The sequence below is a fragment of the Rhinolophus ferrumequinum genome, chromosome 8 (assembly GCF_004115265.2).
Source record: "Rhinolophus ferrumequinum isolate MPI-CBG mRhiFer1 chromosome 8, mRhiFer1_v1.p, whole genome shotgun sequence".
Classification (NCBI taxonomy): domain Eukaryota; kingdom Metazoa; phylum Chordata; class Mammalia; order Chiroptera; family Rhinolophidae; genus Rhinolophus; species Rhinolophus ferrumequinum.
Window position 1 is genome coordinate 56382036 of NC_046291.1, and position 14299 is coordinate 56396334.

A 14299-nucleotide genomic window follows, 5' to 3' on the forward strand; every position below is an offset into this window, starting at 1 on the left:
ACCCAGTGGGTCAAGTCTAGGCAGAACATCCAAACACCAACACACACACACACACACACACACACACACGCACGCACACTTTTCCTTGGAGGACCATTTAATCACAAGTAGTATCCTACTCAATTTGCAAGATCTAGGAGGAAGACCTCAGGAGATTTTCAGGATGTCCCAGTGCACTCTTGAGTTGGAAGCCTACCAAGGAAAGCAGATGTGGCAGAAAGCCCTAGGTTCCATTCTCCAGCAGTGCAGGGCCTGAGGAATATGTCATAAACTTCACCAAGCCTGACACTTGCCATTACAGAGAATATCTTAGAAGGAACAATTCAAAATGTTAATGCTGTAAAGCACTTTCCACATTGTTCTTTACACAATCTCCAACTTGAGTGTAGAATTGGTGAGTGGCTTAGACCAGACACAAATACTACTCATGTATCAATACCAGTCTACACACACACACACACACACACACACACACACACACACAATTCCTGACACCCAACCATGTATAATCTCCTCAAGGGCTCCATCACCAGTCTTCGTTTTTTTTCTTACCATACATGCTCCATCAGCTCTCAGCTTCGTTTACATTACACACAAAATATATCTCTAGAAACTATGGGAGTGCCAAAAATATATATACACATGACTTGTATTCATCTTTTGTTATCAGTATACGAGTATATTGAGTATTACAATTATAATATAGTTTTTTCCTTTATTAAAATGTTTCTACATTTTTTGGCACCTTCTGTATTTAATCCCTAATCTTATGTGGCCAAACCTTCTGAAATTCAACATGGCTTGTTTTCTTTAATATTACCCACAAGCATATTCAATTCTCAAATTTTCAAGTTGTATATTAGAATAGAGAATATCTGAGCTCTTTAGGAATAATGATAAATGTGATAAGGAGTCAGTTAAAAGTGAATAAAATGATTGTTGAGTATGAGCATATGTGCAAAATCATGAACCTTTATATATATCAGGGTGCCCCCAAAATATATACACATGACTTGTATTCATCTTTTGTTATCGGTATACATTGAGTATTACAATTTTAATACATTTTTTTCCTTTCTTGAAATGTGTATACATTTTTTGGCCCCTTCTGTGTGTGTGGGGGGGGATGGAGAGGGGGGGACAACCTGGGAATGGGAGAAAAATAGCAGTTCATGGGAAAAATATTGAATTGGCTTTTGGTGAGGTGGATTTAGCTCAAGACTGTAGGAATGAAGGAAACAGGGGTCAATGGCAGCTGACAATGGAGGCCAGGCTGAGGGACAGGAGGTGTAGCATGGTTCCTTTCAGCTCTTAGATCCATCCCTGAAGACTTGAGTCAGGAACCCTTAACACCAGGCCTCCAAGACTCCTGAACTGTTCTTGGCCTTAGTTTTGAAATGCATGACGTAGTCCACCACAGGCTTCATCCTATCTTGTCTCTAGCCCTCCTTACTTCTGACCTTGTGATTTACTTTCATGTTCATAGTTTAGTTTTTCATCCCTTGAACCTGACACCCTGCACCATTTCACTGGCTCATGATCTTTTTGCTTTCTCTTTAACTATTGGTTTCTTCTTGCCTTTGCTGCTCTAGATTCCCTTGATAAACAGTCTGGTTCTCCCACAGGCACATCTTTCAGTGCCTCCCTCCTAAGCGAGAGCTCTCCTTCCATCTTTACTCAGATACTGTGAAGGGATACAAAATACAGAGAGCCGAGGCAAATTACGGCAGAGGCGCTGACGGGCAGGACATGTTGAGGATGGCGAGATTATGTTGAGGGTCAAGATCAGTTTTAGTTGAAAAGGGGAAAAAAAACAACAAACCCTCAGGTCTGAGAGAATATTTTGAGAGTCCAAGAACTAAGTCAAAGTAATGAGAAGGTCCAGCCCATGGCTTTGAGCAGTTCCATCGGAAAGGAGACAGTCATTAGGATTGAGGCGGTTGAAGAATTCAGTTGCTTGAAGTAGTGTGATGTTGACATCACCAAGGATAACAGAAAGGTTATTAGCTCTAAGTTTCGGAATGATTGTAATAAAAAGAGATCACATAACAGCTTTCTACAACTCCAGAAAGGACAGAAATTTAATTTGAACTCAAGAGTGCCCTCCTGAAAGGTAAGGATGCCTTTCACAACAGAACAACTTATTAAGTCAGGGAGACAATTTTCTCTCGTGAACAATTTTTTAGTGTGCTGTTATTTTGAATGTTCAGTGTCTAGAATAACTTGAAACTTTATATTCCTATCATGTTCTCTGGAAAAGAGATAATGGTTATTATATTACACTAGCCTCATCTATTAAATAATAATAATGATGATGACAATAATAGCAAAAGCTTATAAAGCACTTACTATATACCAAACACTTTTGTTTTAATCACTTTACAAATATGAATTTATTTAATACTCAAAACAACCCTATAAGACAGATACTATTAGTATCTCCATTTTCAGATGAGAAAACAGGCACCGAGATAAATAATTTGCCCAAGGTCACCCAGTAGGGAAGTGTAGGAGCCAGATTTCAAACCCAGACAGTCTGGTTCAAAAGTCTGTGTTCAAATAATTAGGGTTTATCTAACAGCATTTTCTGGTTTCCCAGCAAAGTAATATGTTGAGTTCATTTGGAATCACTTCTGGCCCTAGGAGATGATGTTTTCGTGATTCTGGTTAACTGTGTCCATTTCACAACTATTTAAGGATAGTTACGGTTCTAAGACTAAGGAATATATTTCAGAGGTCTTTAATAGAAATGAGACAAAAGTTCTTTAAAAAAAAAAAGGAAGGAGAAAGGGAAAAAGAAAGAACACGGCACATAATTTGTGAAATCTTTCTCATTACAAGATCTATTCAGATTAATCAAAATGTAAAGATAGTATCAATAATGAAATTTTATATACCAACTCCTGGAACTCCTTTTATATATGTCTCCATGGCAGAATAATCCTGTAGAAAAGGTTGATTACTACTACTACTACTATTACTATTATTATTATTGAAAAATGTAGCTTGACACTTTCTCAGTACAAATGTTTACAAAATGATGTGTCAGGCTCACTATACAATGCTACATAAAGGGTAAAAAAGGGTGTTGTTATGGATGATATTGTGGTTATTGATTATTCGTTATTGTTTGAAGACTACTGATCTTTCTTTGAACGTCCAAATTACTTTAAGGATATGAAAAAAATTGAGAATAATATGGAGGCACAGGTAACACCATGATTTACAGAAAATAATATATATGTGTATATATACTATGTACATATATATATTAGAATAATGGAGCATAAATGAAAGAAATGGTAATAACATAACAGTAACAATCAAAAAGCTACGAACAGTTGGATTGAAAGGGTGAAGTAAATGAAAAGAGGTGAAAATTGAAGTTTGAGATAACTTACTGCTTCTATATAAAGGACGAGTATTAAAAACTATAAATTGTAGTTTTGAGTTGAGAATTACAGTAGTGGGCTAGATCTTTTACAGAAAAAAAATGACTGTAACTTAATTAAAAACACATGTCTTCTTTTCAAATTTCCTTTCTCTGATATTTTACAGTGTAAAAGGAGTGGCTGCAGTCCAGCTCTGGATGACGGATGGATGATGATTCCTGAAATTATCCCCATTTCAGAATGAGTCAGTGACTGAAGCAGACATGGACTAATACAGTTACAATCCTAAAAATAAATGTTTTAAAGCCCTTCAGGACTCCGAAGGCTAGTATAATTTCTACTGAAGAAGTCAGGGTTGTAATGAGGTTCTGCTCCCACTCTGATGACCTGGGATGGCACAGAGGGCAGAAGGAGCTGATCAAGCTGCTGATGGCCATCAGTTGTTTTTCTTTTGGCACCCCTAGCTCTAGGCCCTGTGTTCCAACTAGAAACTGTTGCAGGGCTTCACCTTCCTACATAACAGAACAGCCAGCGCCCTTATCCAGTGCTCAGGAAAATGGCTCAGTATCCAATGGAAGCAGAGACAGTGAATTTTAAATAAAACTTGTAGCTGGAACTGACAACCTTTCAGTAAATGAAACAGACTTACTTTATTCTTGTCCCTTTCCCAGAACATTCCAACTTGACAATATGATCCTTGTGTCCCACAGTCAACAAGTCTAACTTACAGAATGATCAATTAAAAGGTAATCCTTAGCTTTACAAAATGATTTTTCACTGTTTCCTTGGAGCACTGATTTACTGTAGTTACTTAAAAACGTCTGATTATTTGACAAAAGGCTTACTGATTAGATAGTATAAAGCTGAATTCTTATAATGACAGTACTGCCTAAAAACAAACAAAATAACCAACAGTAGAGATATTGATAAAGAACGCATGATGTTATAATGCAATTCAATGGGGGAAATGTGACTTTATTTACCAAAATTTAATATGCATAGTTCTTTAAAAAAAGCTACTGTATGTGAGATCTACCTACATTTTGTTTCAGTGAAATTAAGTTCCTGTGAATTACAAAATAAAATAATGCAATTGTTATTCAAACATTATTTTATACTCGATGCACATTTATCGAACATTAAATCAACAGCACTGAGAACATGTTTTGAAACCATTTAAATGCTGACTTTGTTTTTAAAATTAATGGTGATACGTTTTTTTTTTTTTTTTTTTTTAGCTTTTCTGTGTTGGTAACTACCAAGTTAACGCATTTAGAAATATACATACTGATATATTCAGATTTTGGAGGAAAATGCTATTGGTTTTTGGTCTGACAGAGAAACTTCCCAAAATACATTATTTTAGTATTATATTTATTTTAACTCATATGCATGCATGGGGCAATTTGGTAATTATTTACTTTTGAACAGCCAGACATATCTAAACCGTTCCGTTCAGCAGACAACAGGATATATATCCTGCATACAATTCGAAAAATGTAGACGAAAAAAATCTGCTTGCAGGTCTGCCAAAAAGAGCAGTGAAAAATGAGGTGTTCAATGACAAGTTAGTGGGCGATGGGGAAAGGGCTCAACTAACACAGAAGATGAGCACACTTAAAAGCTTAGTAAAATTACAAAATAAACCAACCACTATTTCTGAGTTGTAACTGAATATGGGGATCATGTCTCCTTTTCTACAATTTATCTTGATTTTAAGAGAAACATGAAATGGAAAAACAAAAAGCAACAAAAGATATGGATGGAAAAAAAAGTTTGATATTATGGCACAAAGATGTGCAGAATAACATATAGCGTTAACATATAAGTCAGGGGAGATGGTTTCTAGTTCTTTCTGCTTAAATCTTATGAGTTACTACGTAATGTTTCTACGCCTCAATTTTCTTACCTAAAACTTAAAGGGGTTAAACCGAACAGTTACCTATGCAATAAATTCCTTTTATCCTTGGTGACCTTTTAAGAAGTATAGCTACACTACCAGGAATTTAGATTCCTATTGTGCTGCTTACTGGCAGATTATTTTTATGCCATCATTTAAGCCCAAAGTCTTAAGAGTCATTAAATATAGCCACACTGTCATTTGTTGTGTCAAAAGTGACACAAATGATTCATTGAATTTACTGAGTGTCAACCTTTTTTAAGAAAACAAAACCTTTGCTCTTTTCATTGCCTATCAATTTGTCATTATTCTTTGTATTTTTACTGATTATATTGTACAAATGAAAAAAAAATAAGCATAAAAAACCCAAAAAACTCAGGTTAGTTAAATTTGCGAGAGATGGATTCCAATGACTAGGAAAATAAATAGTATGAAGTTTTTATTCTGGAGTTCATAGGTAGCATTTCAAAAGAGAAGAGACATTGTGGACATAAGGGGTATAATAAATAAATATTTGGTCTTTGCCCCTGTTCTTGGCACAGAACTGTTAAACCCTTGGAATCCTGAGTGGCAGTGTCTGTAGGATGCTAATAAGATTACTCCTGGCTGCCTGCGGGACAGGGTGGGAGTAGAGGTAGCTTCAGGATGGGAGCCAGTGGCCAGGAAAACCAACCAAATGATTAGAGGGTTAGAACACATTCAAACCCACTTCCTACCTCTAAGAGGAGAGAGCTAAGGATTGAATTCAGTCCCCAATGGCAATGATTTAAACAATAATCCTACATAATGAAACCTTGATAAAAACCTCTAAACAACAACAGGGTTTGGTGAGCTTACAGATTGGTGAATGTGTTGATGGGTGTCAAACTCAGAGAGGGCATGGAAGCTCTATGTCACTATCCCTCACCCCCCATCGTGGCTGTTCCTAAATTGTACTTTGAGTTGGAGGCTGTAGTGCAGGCAATCTGTGGGGTCTCCTTTAACTATGGGCATTAGTGTGAAAATGGAATGGAATCAAATTGAATTGAATTGAATTGAATCGAATCGAATTGAATCAAATTGAATTGTTGTACACCTAGTTGGTGTCTGAGAATTGGAGAATTAGTTGGTGTCAGAAAACATCACACATTTGCCAAATCAGAAGTGGTGTCAGGAAAAATAAAACACCACAATATGACATCACACAGTCATATAAAAATCATGCACCTATATGGAATAAATCAGTGTTCTAAAAGAGTCATTCCTGAATCAGAAAAGTCTGAAGTTACACACTACTGTGCAAGGGATGATCTATAATTTGAATGAGCATGGTTTGTTTCAGAGGCAGGAAAAACAAATTACAATTTAATTAAATTTCGAAGTGTAACTTGCATGCTTTCAAAAAAGGGGGATGAGAAGCAAATAAAATGGACAATTTAATGTCAATTAAATTTGATCCCCCACAAGTAGTTCAATCAAAAATCTTGGAATTACACTGCCAGGCACTTAGGAAGTGTCTTCCCTGCTCTATAAATTACTGAATCTACACACGACTCCTAGCTATCAAACAGGTCTTACAAAATGGTGTCTGATTGCCCAGAATTGAGTGTGTGCATGAGAAAGAAGGGGACAGAGACAGAGGGAGGCAAGGAGAGAAGAGAGGAAATGTCAGTTTCCAGTACTAAGGTTACCAGGAGAGTCCAAGCCCAAATTGCCTCATCACAAGTAAAGTTTCACCGAACAACTAAAAAGAACACTGACGTGTAGAGGTTTATCAATTGTGGTATATGTAAGTGGGAGGCAGACAGCAGGCACTACCTAATAGCAGAGAGCTATCAATGGTAAACAACAATAAATGATCCAATAATTTTGTGAGCTTTTTACTCAAAAGTAAATCTGAGGAAAGACAACTAATCATTGGTTCCTCTGTAATCACAGAAGACTTGAGGCTCAGGCTGACGATTTTGCAGGACCATTTTCTGAAGTCAAGCTCTCGGTGATCATTAAAGAATGTCTACTTTTATTTTTCAGGTGGTTGAGGGAAGTTGTATCTTAAGGATACCCAACACTGGATGAAAGCAGAAACATTTATTGAAAACTCCCGACTACATTCTCCCCAAACACTTGGCACTTTGCCATACTGCAGGCATCTGAAATGCTGACTGACTTTAAAAAATGGATTTAGTTTTCATTTACATGCTGATAGCAAGAAGGTAAAATATTAAAATATTAGGCAGAGAAGTAGAGAAACATTTAAGCCTAGAGTTTAAGGCTTTCTCATTTCTCACCCAATATTTTCTGCCACTCAGTAGTCATATCTTCTAAAACTCAAAACAGGTTTTCTTTCAGGTTAAAATGCATGACTCTGAATGTAGCTGATGTAAATATTTTACTCATCTTTTGACACCCTGCACATATAATTTAAAAAAAAAATTTTTTTGAAACACCCTAAAGCTTATCAGTGACCAAATAGAGCCCTGGTAAAAATAAAATATTTTTCAGTTCCGCACCAGCTGGCTAAATTTATACTCTGTATTATGTAATCTTACAGTGTCCCTGCTTTTAGTTGGTGTGTTAAGAGATTCTGTTACAATGTCTCTCCCAAATCACTTCAGTCTCTAACGTCTAAACACTTACAGCACAACAGGACCAAATTAAGGTGTTCACAAGCAATCGAAGACAGAAAAAAATCCATTTGAAATAGTATGTAGGCCATGATACTTTTAAAGTAAAATCTCAGTCTTCTCTCTTTAAATTTGCAGTTACTATAATTAGGGCTGGCAGATCCAACTGGCAGTGCTTTTCTTAATTCTGCAAAACATGTAAGAACCTGATTCTTTAATCCTTACTCCAGTAATACTCCCAAAGGAGATGAGACTGTGGCTGGAGCAAGAAGTGCAAAATCAAAGTAAGGCTGGGAAGGAATAATTTTCATACATTTCTTTGAGCAAGCTGCAACAGATGAAAATACTTTCCAACTCTTTCTTTCCCTCACCAAATTCTAAAATATACATATACAGTTTATATTTTTTAAATATATTCATTGCCTATGTTATCAATTTATGCTCATAAAAGATAAACTATTTTTTTTCAGTTTTCCCTTTTAGTTGTAAGTTGGAGTATAATTTTCACTCATGACTATTTATCACCTTTGGCTCATTATTCTTCAATATGAAATATAAAAAAATGCTAATTTTGCAGAGATTAATATATGAAGCCCTAAATTTAATAATACAAAGTAATGCTAAATATTGCCATAAAAAGAAAATCCAACTGAATACTTCCTTTTATAAGAATTACAATTTGACCTATGGTCTTCATTGATCTTAAGCAATCAGTAAGAACATTTTACAGTCCCGGAAGCAGATACATATCAATGCCTATATTACACATACCTTTTGTAATACACAGACTTAACCCCAAGTCCGTGGAATGTCATATATCTTTACAGCTCTTCACAGACTTGTTTCCTTCCTCGTTTCGTGTACAGCAAATTTCCCAGTCCCCTGAAAGCAATCGGTGGAGTGGAGGCCAGCTCCACTGAAAGGTCTATCAAGCAAGTAGATGGGACGGCTGAATTTATTTTAGCCCTGTGTCTAAAGGATGCAAATTGGCACCTATTTTTAGGAACTGAGCTGAGTATAGGTGGGGCTTGAGTCAACCACTCTTTTCAGAAGTGTGTCTCTGAGGGCTCTCTGCCTCGTGGTGTTCTCGGCATGTATGTGTGCATGGCTCTAACACATGTGCAGTCAATCAAACTCTCTTCTATACCCATAGCCATCACGCCAACTCTCAACTTCTGAACAAAGCCTGAAAAATAACCAGCATTGATGAGGAAAAGTACTTGAAGTACTTGCATCTGTTTTAATAATTTCAATACTTTAAGAATCAAAAATATGAAAATTAAACATATAGAGAAACTTCCAATTTATTTTGGTGGAATTTGGGTTCTCAGGAAAAGGAAACATTATTTTATTTACAAAACATTCTTAGGTATAGAAAATGGTTTGCTTCTTGAGGCTTCATATATAAAGCAAAACACTATTGTTGTATTTCTAGAGTAAAGGAAGTGTTCTTTAGGTTAAAAATGTGAGGGGAAAAGAGGTTAGAAGGCATTCTAGGGCACACTTACCCTGTGATTTCTGTCCAGTAATATTAGGTTTAAATCACTTGGCATGAGGAAGGGCAGGCAGCAGAAAGGAGTTACCTCACATGCTCCTAAGAGAATCATATTAAATGTCCTTTGCTGCCACTCTACTTACTCAGCACACCCTGCCAACCCAACCTAACAGGAAATAAGGGAATTCATCTAGAATTGCCATTTAGCTCCATAGTGTCAACATCTAATACATCCTAAGTAAATGTAAAACAACTAGCTTCCCTTGTCTTTCCTCTTCTTCAGTGTTTTCCTAGTTTGGTGTTAAGTGTGTATCCAAATGGTCTCACAATCCAAAGAAAGAGGAAATTGCCCTCTGACTTAAAGAAAGCACCTGACTTATATAGTGTTTATTTCCTACAAAATGCTTACAAATGAGCTATTTACCATATTATTTATGAATAAAGACCAGTATATACATTATATTTCCCCCTATATACAATATTGATTTCTATTAAAGTAGGTCAAGGAATGATATTCCAGCAGATTAACTCTAAGAAAAAGTTTCTAAAATGGTGTTTCTGCATACTCCACAAGATTTTTCAGGATCAGGAGCCAGCATAGTCTACTTATTTTAGAGCCGTGCTGTCCAGTATAGTAGGTACTAGACACATGTGACTACTTTAATTTCAATTCATTAAAAATTCAGCTTTTCGGCTGCACCAGGCACATTTCAAGAACTTGATTTCCACGTATGGCTAGTGGCTATGTACTGGTGCAGATATAGAGCATTTCCACTGTTGCAGAAAATTCTATAGGATGATGTTGATTTAGAGCACAGGATTGCAGTACAGCTTTGACACTAAGTAAACCCTGTGATGTAAACCCTGTGATGTGGTAAATTTCATAGGTTGTCTAAGCTTTATTTTACTCACCTGTGACTAAACAGGACTAAGTTTACCTACTTTAAACGATTGTTATGAAGATTAAAAGACATAATACAAATAAAATAGAAAACACAGTTAAGGATAAATAAATCAAGGATAAATACGTGTTTAAAAATTATTATTACTTTACTGTATACTTAAGAAAATGGCACTAGATCTAAAATTGAACCAGTTCAAGTGAAGTTATGAGGAGATTGATCCTAAAGGTAAATACAGTCAACCTTACTCTTGTATTTGCATATAGATGCTAACGATGCTTATGGTGGGGTTGTTTTTTTTTTGTAAATATTATAATTACTCGAAGATCTGACTTCTAGCTTCTTCGTTTTTCTCTCTTTATTCAAAACTATATGCTTTCTCATTCCATTGTAGTGATAACTTTCTTCACATTTAAGTTTCACTCAAGATAACCTCACTTCAAACTTTCTGCTTTTGCCCTTTCGGGAAAGAAATATATGTAATTTAAATAAATATACATAAATTATTTTTTTATATTGTTCTCATTTTCCAATGTTTATAATAGTGCAAAGACTCAAGGATTATGCATTGTTAAAAGAAAAAATAATGGATAGAAAAAGAAACCTTGATGGAAATTTATAAAATAATGGATAATGGATTAAGCAATAAATATTAGATCTATAGTAGCATGCATAAATTGATTATCCTAAGATCAAAGAACAATTCAGTTATAGAATTAACTATTAGATTAGTGCAAAAGTAATTGCGGTTTGTGCAATTATTTTTAACCTTTTAAACCACAATTACTTTTGAACTAGCCTAATAGTTATCATACAATTTGATTTATTTGTTTTAGTTTTGAAGACAATGACAACATTAGACGGAGATTCTTACCATTCGTTATTTCATTTGTTTCAGACACTGATTTTCATTCTTTATGTAATGGCAATCTAATCAATTACTATGATATTACTATGAAAGCAAGAAGGATGGACAGGTGGATAGATAGATGATAGATAGGTAGGTAGATAGATAGATAGACATGTAGAAGGATACACAAGGTGATTCCTTGTGTCACAAATCTTAGAAAGTTTAAATGGAAAATGTTGCCCCCTATCCAATCCATAAACACACTTTAAATTATTTTCACAGTGCCTAGATACCTCTACCTATTAAAACTTGTACTCAACAGAAACCTACACAGGAGTGTTGCTTCTAGTGAGAATGAATAATTAACATCAGACCAATGCTCCCACTAAGAACGATTAGAAAAGCTGGATTAATTACAAAAATAATATATGTAAGGCATCAGAGATCAGCCAAATACTAAGGACCAGAGGGAGTATAATTCAAGCAATGCAAGAACATTTCAAATGGGATCTGAGGCTTTGAAGCTGTCCCTGAAGGTTATCTCTCAGTTCTAGATGCAGCTAGGGCTAAGAATCTGGGCTGAGCCCAGGAAGAGCACTACTGCAGGGGTACAGAAAAACAGAAAACTTTTTGCAGTTACATGGGACTAGAGTGACAAAATTAGAGAGTAGTTGAACCTCAAATTCGTTTTTCTCCCCTTTTTCCAAAATTTCACAGGATAGCAGATTACAATCATAATCCCAAACACAAAGTGAAATAGTCTTCATATTTTTCATGATACTTAGGAGACAAGGACCCACTAGGAGGACAGGTAACCGTTAAAAGTCCTTAAAGGAAAGAAGAATTAACTTTAAAATAATCTGCAACAACTGCTTTGTCCCTGGAGGTGCTTGATAGTAGAGCGTTAGCTAGAGGCTGAGTAAGGATCCTGTCTTGGCCTCCAGCAGATGGGAGACAGTTGAACCAGCAAAGATTTTGGTACTTGATCAAGCTTGGGGTGAAAAAATTGGTGACTTCAGTAGACTCAAACATAGCCAGTCTCCTCCTCAATATATTTGCCAAATTCTGAAGCTTCACGGGGGAGAAGGCTAAATGTCCAAGGTGAAGACCTCTGAAAAGTAGAGCAGAGATTCCTGTGGTCTCAGTGCTGAGGAGAAAAGGATCTGACAGATTCTGAATGAAAAACCTAAATGAAGGTGGCCAGCCTCTCTCCCAACTCCACTATGTCTGTGTAGCAGAGAAAAGGCTGAACCTCTCTGATAAAATTAACATCATCATGAGCTTTTCACCTTTATTGTCAAAAACACAACGGTTGACTTTCAATTAAAAAAAAAATACAAAGCTTGCAAAGACAGAACATCTTCACTGGTAATTAAGAGAAGGGAAAAGAAAAACAGGAAAAGAAGCAGATGGTGTAGATATTTAAATTAGCAGACAAGGACTCTAAAATAATTAAGATTAACATATTTATGATAATATACAAAATAACAAAGTATATAAAATAGGGAGAATTTCACAAGAAAATTAAAATTACAAAACAATCATGAAATAGACATTCCAGAATTGAAAAATACAATTATCAGAAATTAATGAAAGGTTTACCAGTGGATTGGAGACAACAAAAGAGAAGATTAGTAACCAGTAAGATGGGTGGATACTAAATAAAAGACTTTGGTCTTGATTTTTATATTAAATATAGAAAAGTATTCACTGGATTTTCTGTAGCAATATGACACTGTTGAATCATATAGCTATGGTCCACTAAAATCTAAGTCTTTTTTGCATAGGAAACTGAGAAGCCACATCTCCATTCCCTTATATTTGTTCAATTTATGCCGAAGTAAATAGCAGTGGTGCCACCCCATTATTTCAGCTTACTTCTGTCATCGAGTATAGGTGTTCTCTTCACAAGTTGAAATCCATGTCTTATCTAAGCCTATGATGAAGAATATTTAACAAAACAGCCATTAACACATTAAGTCATACTATTGCTAAAGACCTCCCTCTGAGGTGAAACTGAATATGAATTTAGTTCCACTTATGAGTTTACATTTGTAGGTGTTATTGAAATAAAATGTATCTGTTTAGGGGATTTAAAAAGTTTATGTTCTTCTTTACTAGGTCATCTGTCATCTTAAATTTATTCCTTTTTCTACTTTTGCTGGTGCTACCATTTGTTGATTGAAGCCTATTCTTGTTATAAAAGGTAGACATATCTAGAGATCCATTTGTCTCACTTTCTTTTCTTGTTCATTAACACGAAAAGTTTCCAGGAAAAACAGTAAATCTTTCTTCTTCCTTCAATTTTTCCTTAATAATATCTACACTTTGTAAAATAACTATACCAGGGATTTAGTAGGTGATTTGCATTTATTTTCTCTTATTATCACAGAAACCCAAAGATTTTGGTGTTACCACCATTCCATAGAAGGAGACTGAGGATGAGTGAAGTTAAGTAACTTCTCCAAAGACAAAAGTTAATACTCACAAAAAGTGGGGATTGGACTCAATTCTGTTCACTCCATTCTGTTGACTCAATTCTGTTCATATGTTTGGGTTATTTTGGATATATTATTTATTTTGACCTTAATCTAAAGGTTCTATCCAATCACTATTAAGTATGCTGGATGATATGCTTTGAGAAGGATCACATCTTTCACTTATTAATCAATACTGTGGTTAAGGCATCACGTAGGCCTGCAATAGACAGGCTCTGGCAAGGCCCTCTTTGCTCATGGTAGTGGAGTGAACTATCACTGGACATCCCAGAGACAAGAGGAATAGATAAACAAGGACTTTAAGGCCAGAAAAACTTATATAGTCTTTATATAGTATTATCTACTATATTATTATATAGTTATTATATAGTATATCTACTATATAATCCCTGGACCAATGGGGCTCATCTAAGACTTTTAAGAATAAAGAACAAAAATTGTAGAATTTTTAAATTTAAAAGAACTTGAGTAGATGTATACTCAAATTCTACATTACTGTCTAGCATACACGAAATACTAGCCCACCAATTAAGGTTTAGCAATGTACTTTGAACATTGTTGGTGGCCTGATCCATTCAGTTGTCATGTGAGTATTAGGGTATTAGTAACTGAATTGCAGCTGAATTTAAATAACTGTAATTTTCACCTATTCAAGTTTA

General features: G+C 35.4%; 1 protein-coding gene across 2 annotated transcripts in view; it reads right to left on the bottom strand.

Annotated features, from left to right (window-relative positions):
- Positions 1 to 14299, bottom strand: part of XIRP2 (xin actin binding repeat containing 2) — a 102324-nt gene that overhangs the window by 66663 nt on the left and 21362 nt on the right. The window contains exon 1 of one of the 2 annotated variants that reach the window (XM_033111812.1): positions 8667 to 8809. The exons of the other annotated variant lie outside the window; for it this stretch is intronic. The gene's annotated coding sequence lies outside the window, so the exon portion shown is untranslated. Of the gene's footprint in view, positions 1 to 8666; positions 8810 to 14299 lie in introns of those variants that run through there. 2 annotated transcript variants of the gene reach the window in all.